This window comes from Oryzias melastigma, linkage group LG3, assembly GCF_002922805.2.
Source record: "Oryzias melastigma strain HK-1 linkage group LG3, ASM292280v2, whole genome shotgun sequence".
NCBI classification, from domain to species: domain Eukaryota; kingdom Metazoa; phylum Chordata; class Actinopteri; order Beloniformes; family Adrianichthyidae; genus Oryzias; species Oryzias melastigma.
The window spans coordinates 34,086,273-34,094,425 of record NC_050514.1 but is presented as its reverse complement, the minus strand read 5'-3'; positions in this window follow the sequence as shown (position 1 = coordinate 34,094,425).

Below are 8,153 nucleotides of genomic sequence, written 5' to 3'. Positions count from 1 at the left end.
GCCGGAGCCCATCCCAGCTACTGAAGGGCGAAGGCGGGGTTCACCCTGGACAGGTCGCCAGTCTGTTGCAGGGCCTCAATCACACCCATTCACTCTCACATTCACACCTAGGGGCAATTTAGAGTCACCAATTAACCTATGAAGCATGTTTTTGGACGGTGGGAGGAAGCCGGAGTCCCCGGTGAAAACCCACGCATGCACGGGGAGAACATGCAAACTCCACACAGAAAGGTCCCAGCCGGGATTCGAACCGGGGCCTTCTCGCTGTGAGGCGAGAGCGCTAACCACTGTGCCACCGTGCAGCCCTGATATTTAACATTACTGAAAATATGTTAAACACCTCAAAACAACCGAAAAAATAGAATAAGTTTCTGTCCCATTGAACTTCCCGATGAAAATGGTTTGAAAAAGAAAAATAAGTGGAGCCAGGTCAGTTCACCAGGACACCACTAGGTGGCTTGTTACGGAATCAGCTTAGTTTTATTGTGAAACTTCACAAAGGATTGAAACCTCCCTGAACTTTGGCTCCAAAAACCCACTTTCTTTATTCTTGCAATTGGTTTACAAACTTCCGAGTTTTGCTGAAGCGTTGAGATTGAGTGTAGTTTCATTTGGGGGCGTGGCCTTTTGATTGACAGGTTGTCGGCCAACAGTTCTGATCAATATCAACTGTCAAGAAAGTCCTGCCTATTTTCAGCTGTCAAAGTAGTTTGAAACAAACCAGCGTGGAGACGTGGCGGTTGAAGGAGACCTAAAGGAGTTTCTCAGCAGGTTCGGTTCTGGACAGCAGCACCTCCTCTGTTAGGAGGGACTCCACTTTAACACGGAGGAAAACATGTCTTTGGAGTCAAAGTTTCAGGGACTAAATCTAAATCTTTCTCCTAATAAGTGGACAGAAGCTTTGCTAAATCTTTCGGCTCCTGAACTGTCGTTTATTCCCTCGTTTTTCACCTGTGTTTTTGCTGAAGCTTCTGTGTCGAAGCTGCACCCCGCTTCAGCCATCCTCTTCTGAAGCGAGCTCACGCAGATGTTTCTTCCTCCAAGGCCAGAAGATGACCTCAGGAAACAGATACTTGGATCTTTTTGTGTGTGTTTAGTATTCATCTCATTCTTGTAACACAAGGCTGCTTGTCCTTGACTGCTTGTTACAAATAACCCGCATGATTCCCACAGGTTTGGAGATAATTCGCTGATAATTTAAGTTACTGGTGTTGCATTTTTGCCTGGCAGAGCACAAAACCTCAGCACATTCCTTTGTTGGGTTTTCATTGTTTTGCTGGCGTTTTGGAGCTTGTTAGCTCGGCTTTTGTCCCGAGTAACAGGAGAACGTTCTGGAGTGTTCGCGGAGGCTACTGTGACTGAGCTCTTTTGTGCAAACGATCTGCTGTTAGTTTCTCTTTTCACCGCGCGGCGATATCATCTGCAGGTTGGAGGAAGTGCTGCTGAATAAGGTCAAGGCAGGGGGGCCTTACGCTCTCCCCATCATTGAAAAGTCCTCCTGACAGAGAAAATATTCCATGAATACGTCGCGTAATGACATTTCCACTTGTATTTTTGTACTGGGGAAGCATAAAGAGATTCATTTTACTGGTGGAGGTCCCAGCAGGGAGTCGGTGTGATCCTATTGCATTAGAGACGACATGATGAAGAGGAGGAGGAGGAAGGAAGGGAGGTGAGAATATAGGAGAGGAGTAATCACGTGTGTCCGGCGGAGGTCACCACTGGTCTGCAGGTTTTAATTATGTGCTAATAGCCACTGAGGAGGTCATTTAGAGCCATTAGCCGGAGCCTGTAGGTAGTTAACGGCCCACAGCATAACCCGGCCTCCTTAATGTTCCCTACGAGGCCGTTAGCTCGCTGTCACCAGCCAGCTAGCAGCCTCGTTACCGCGATTAGAAACCAATTGATAGGTAATAGTAAAATATGATGGCACTCTATCCAAGAAATATGGACTCTCATGGAAAATTGAGAGGCGAGGAGTGGCGCCGCATGAGAGTGTCACTCCAGCCGGGATGGGAGATGCAGATCTGATCAGACGGACAGGTATGAACGGATACAACAGGAACATCCTCTCTCTCAGGAAGACGCGCCCAGAGAGAAATAATAAACATGAGTTTAAGAATTTCTACATCAAGACTAAATGAACTTCATGAAGTTTTATGAAGAACAAATAACTGACAGTAAAACTAAACCTGAAGAAAGTTAAAAAAAAAACTCTTGTTTCAAATTGTTTTGCGCACAAACTTTTTCATCTTAACCCACTGGAAGATTGTCTTACTTATTAAAAAAAATTAATAGGATACATTTTTTGTCTTATTTTGAAGGGGTCTGTTTCTGCAGAACAAATTAAAAAAAAACTAAATTCCTCACACCGAACACAAACAACTGATTGAAACCGTTTCACACAGAGCTGGAGTGATGGTTGATGAAATTCACAAAACCAGATAAATCCTCTTGAATTGAATTGTCGTATTGAACAGAGACAGATATAAAAACAGACATACTACAAACATCAGCCTCATGCCCTCATCAGGATGCTTTTAGCAGAAGCTAATTAGCAGCATTTGTGAATTAAAAAAGGAGAAGAAAAACAAGAAATAAACAATTAGTGTAAAAAAATACATAAAAAAATGTGAAAACACAGTAAGTTTACATATAAAAGTTAACGCCAGAGTTGTAGTTCCAGCGTTGACAGTCTTTGAATAACCGTAACTTCTCAACCGTTTACGTTACCGTTACAATTCTGAAGTTAAGAAAAGCAGCTTTCCACCGATGTGCATTATTCTACAGAAGTGAAGCGTTTTAAATCAACGTAAATCCAGCAAATTCTGACACTTTTTTCAGCTTTTGAATCTGTGAATTACATAAATGTTTACACTAAATGGTTGAAGAGTTATGTTAGTTTGAGGAGTGCTATTTGTGTCTATGAGGACAATGTTAAAGTCCCAATACCATCATCTTTTGATCTATTTTTAAAGTGTTCCCAGTGGTCTTTTCATCAGGATCATGTTGTTTTAGCCTCAATCTAAAAACCAAAGTCAGTTTGTAGGACATAGTTACTGCAGAGTTCATTAGAAATTCATCCCCAAGTTGTGTGCGGGACTGTCTGCTGAAGTAAGCCTCTGCTGATTTCCCAACATCTCTTTGTTTACACGCTCTCCCACTAGTTTACAGTCACTCACAACCTCAAGCAAGTAGCATTACAGGTGCAACAAAAATGGCAGCATTAATGGAGTTATCCAGCCGTACAGTTCTGATCCAGATTCCAGCTTTTTCAAGCTCTATTTTTTCATGTGCTCCTGATTCACAACAATTTGACAAAATAAATACTACTCAGAAATGCATTTTTAAACTTTTATTTTTGTCATATTGTCCTTTATTCATAGAAAATGCATTAGGAACATGTTATAACCACCAAAAACGCAATGGATCTATAACTGAAACTGCACCAGTCAGTGAAGGTCTTCAGTCTCTGAAGTGCAGAGTTTTGCTCTTTAATTTATTCAAACAAAGTTGTGTGTTAGATTCCGTCTCATAGTGACTCTGAAAATGAGAAATAACTTTTAACCTTAAAAACTTAATTGTGACAAATGAAGACCAAAACCTCAAAGGTGACAGAACAACTGATTCCTGCTGGATAATGATGTTAAAAGTGGAAAAAAATAAGTTTTCCTTTAAGTTTTGACCGGTCATAACAAATTCAAAAGTTCAGAACAGTCAAATATTTTGTGCTGTTCTACAACACGTTCTTTGACTTTAATTTCCTTCCAACAGTTTCCTCCGTTCAAGAAATATTAATAGTTTATTATTATTAATATTATATCAATTAACATTAACTAGAAGAGAAACAAACTATTGTTTTAATTAAATGAATTAAATCAGACCTGAGGGGCGTCGGCCATAATGATATGCTCCGCCCACTTCCATAACATTTAAAAAATGGCCGACTGGACGGGACAAAGTGAAAATGAAGTTCTGTTGAGTCGACCAATGAATCCACCTCCATTGAGAAAATAGTTGAAGGAAGCCGAACGGATTCTGTAGTTTGGTGGCAGAAAGATTCCATCTTGGATCACAGTTTTACCCCCAGTTAACGTTCACATCACATGAATTTAAAGGTTTTTTTTTTCCCTTTATATCCTTATTCAGTCAGTGGGTGGGCCTGGGGGGGACATAAAGCCAGCCTTGCCCTCAGCCTCAGAAACCTGTGGAACGGCCCTGCAGACGAGACACAACTAAAGCTACATGACGACATAGAAATCAAATCAGGATCAAAACGAGGTTATTCTTGACCCGCTATGCAGAACATTGTTCTTAATCAATTAGAGTCAGATGTTTTCATTTAAATATATTTTATTTCTGCTCTGGGCAGACATGGATTCATATGATTTCAATTAAAATCCCGCTGCTTATCGGTCAGAGGACCAACACTTCCTGCTCCTCCGCATCCATCACAGCTGCAGTTTGATACGGAGGATCTCTGGGCTCTTTCTAACCTAAAACCCCCCGAAGAATCGCAGATTTGTCTGCCATGAAACCTGTAAATATTTGCCCGTGCTGCATTTGTGTGAGCGTTTCATTAACGATCAGAGATGACAAACATGCACACTCGTTGACCCCGGCCGTCCGGGGGGGCAGAGACAGTAGTGTGTGTATTTGTTGAAAATGTAAATGCCTCACATGAGGAATTGATGTCACGGCGGAGGAGACGCCGTCCGCGGTGGAAACGAATCTGGTTTGGTAAACATTTGTCATCGCCAGCGCTCCTGGCTGTTATTTAAGCTCCTGTCAGGACTTGAAAGAGTAATTGAAACAAATTCTAAAGTTTAATTTTTGCAGTTTACAGTCACAGAGGGTTCAGAGCTTGGGATTGTTTAAAATTGCACTCACTCCCCTTTCATTATAGCGGGAGAGTCTGAAAACATTCGGGTTCCTACAAATTAAACTTGGAGAAACTCAATTTGAAGTAAAGAGAAGCGTTTATTTTCCTCCGGGGGAAGTCTTGTTTGCATTTAAATATAAACTGCCTACAATAAACGGCATTAAGGGGGTCAATATGGCGGAGGGAAAACCTCCACCTGATGAGTCTGCTGGGTAAACGCCGATCCAGATCGCTAAAGCAGCAGAATAACATCTTAATCTGTCCGAGGAGGGAACACTGGCCCGTCTGTGTGGGAGCTCGCCGTCTTGGACGACTCCCAAGCCGAGGGGGCAGCGAGCGGACCCATCTTCAGCTGCTGCCGCCGGCCGGGCCGAAGCCCCTTTCATGAGGGGCACACCTGTGCCGGGGAGCGGCGCCTTCGCCCATGAGCCGACGACACTCGGCGCTGCTTATTGTTGTGAATTTGCATGCTTAAGTCCATATGGCAACTTCCTTTTGACCTGCTTTCCCATCCCCGACGGATCGTCAGGCCTGTCAGCCGATAAAGAATCACTTGACTTGCTATAACAAGTTCAAAAGGAGCTGATGAAGCGCCGTTGATCCATGGAGAATCGCTAAAAGAAACACCCCTGCTGCTCGCTGCTATCACTCCCATAGAGATAGCCATATTATTGATGGGGAATGGTTATGCTAATTCCTTTCTTTTTTTTAACGTCGGAAAACGCTTCAAAATGTAGAAGAGAGGGAAAAGAGAAAGAATTTCATCCTCATCAAACTGCATTCCGTATAACAATTTAAAGGAGCAGCATGGGAATCCGATTTCCATAGTGCATAATGAATGCTGAGCGCCGTCTTAAAGTGGGAGATATTTTTTGTTTTGAAGAAAAGCGACATCAGGCTATTTATTAATGCGGCGCAGACGGCGTGCATGAGCGCCGGCTTCTTTCAGAAGACCTGCACAGCACAGATAAACATCAGTCTGACTGTCGCCTCTGTGAAGTGCTTCACTGGAGTTTGTGAGGCTTCAGATCTGGAGTCCAGCTTTCTAAACCGGATTGAGTCAGGATCACACGTCCACCGGGTCAGTCCGGTTCAGCTCTGTTACGCCGTTCTTTAAGAGCAGATTTTAAAGATGATGAAAAAAACGACAGAACCTTTTGTCACGGTTTCCCATCATTTCATGTTCAGGTTACCGTCGGTGGCTCAGTTTGGTGTTTTTTAACTTCTCCCTCCACTGTGATACACTTTTGTATAAATTAACATTTTTCTGTTAGACTTTCACGGCTGATTCAGCAGATTTTCAGTTTGTATTTCTAGCATCAATCAGCTCAAACTTTTACTTTTAGGACCAGTCAGCTTCCTGTCTTTACAGCAGTGGTCCCCACCCCTGAGCTGTGGACCGGTACCGGCCCGCACAGAAACATGTTCTCCGTTTTGGTTCTTATCTAATTCTAAAGGAAGTTTTATTTTGAAACACCGATGAATTTTCTCTGCCACATTGTTCGGTCTTGAGTTGTAAATCATCCACTAATTTCTTAAGGAGTCTGCTCCGACCGATACATTGAAACCCCCCAAAAAACAAACATATTAGGAAAGTTTCTTTTGGTAAAAAAAAGGGAACAGAAGAAGAACATCTGACTTCAAAATAAAAGCTGCATTTAACAGACAAAACCAGGAATCTTTACTGTCACAATAAATATGGATTTATTGTGACAGTTAATCCTACACACATAATACATACATATATATATATATATATATATATATATATATATATATATATATATATATATATATATATAGATAGATAGATACTGTATATATACTGTGTGTGTATATATATATATATATATATATATATATATATATAAATATATACACACACACACTGTATATAATTATATATGTGTGTATATACATATATAGATAGATAGATACTGTATATATACTGTGTGTATATATATATATATATATACACTGTATATAAATATATACAGTGTATATATAAATATATATGTAAATATATATATATATATATATATATAAATCTTCATCAACCGCTAGTCTCATGACACCTTAACAATGAAGCTGGCATCTGATTTTTTAGTCTACTCACCTCCGCCGCCCCCGCCACGCCAAAATACAAAAAAACATTTCTTATCTATAAAATTGTCAGGAAGTCCATCCATTTACTTTTTAAACTGTTTTGTCTCTTTCTGGGTCACAGGGCTGCGGGAGCCTAACGCCGGGTTCATACCGCATGCGGAAGTGCTGCGAAGCGGCGAGGAATGGAGGCCACTTCCATTCGGCGCCCTGGCTAATATGGTGTAGTTCACACCAGAAGCGAAGCGCTGCAGTCCTCCGCGGAAGCCTTGCGGCGTGCAGCGGATCATTTCGGCATCCGGTTTATTTTTTGAAAGAGCCGCCGTGAGCTATCCGCATCAATCCAGGCAGGAAGTTACGCCAAGACACTCAAGAAAATCTGATCAGTTTTCAAAATATAACAAATTTTTCACAATAAAATACCGCGATTGACGAATGCGATCACATTTTTGTATCTAAACAGCCTAGAGAACAAAATAAACACGGACACTTCGACTGTGCAGCTTCTACATTTTTTAGCTTCCACTTTAAAATCTGAATCATGTTTTAATTGTTACTACGTGAAATCTAGTGAACAAATAGAGTTTAAAGCCTCAAACGTTAAGAGAAACTGAAGCTTAAAGAATAATAAGTCAGTGCACTGAGATCACTGATCCTAGATTCTTGTTTCTCTTTTCAGCTTTATTCACATTCTCTTCTGCGTTTTTCATAGTTTAGCTTCACATTCAGCTTGATCTGCATTTTAGCTTTATAGCAACTCTTCCTATTTATTCTGATTGTAAACTTCATGTCAAATCATTTTCAGATGATTTCACATCCTTCATCTGATGGAAAAGATGATTTTTTTTTTCTTTTGCGCTGAACTTCCTTCTGTTCCTCTTTTCATTTTCAGCTCCGCTTCAGGTGTAAATATTTGTCCGTTTGGTTCTTTCTCCGGTTTTCAGCTCTTTTAAGCGTCTTTCTGTTGTGCTGAGGAGATTGAAGCTTCAGTTTCAGCTTCAGTTTCCTTCATGTTTGGTGATGGAGCAGCAGAAACGTGAGACCTGGAGGTTTCAGCTGAGGGTTCAAAACCTCTGAGATGCTGCTCATCCTGACCCCCCCTCTCTAATGGGGGTGCCCCCCCTCCTCCCCGTGTGGTGCCGCCTCTGGCGGTTGATCCCCAAAGGTG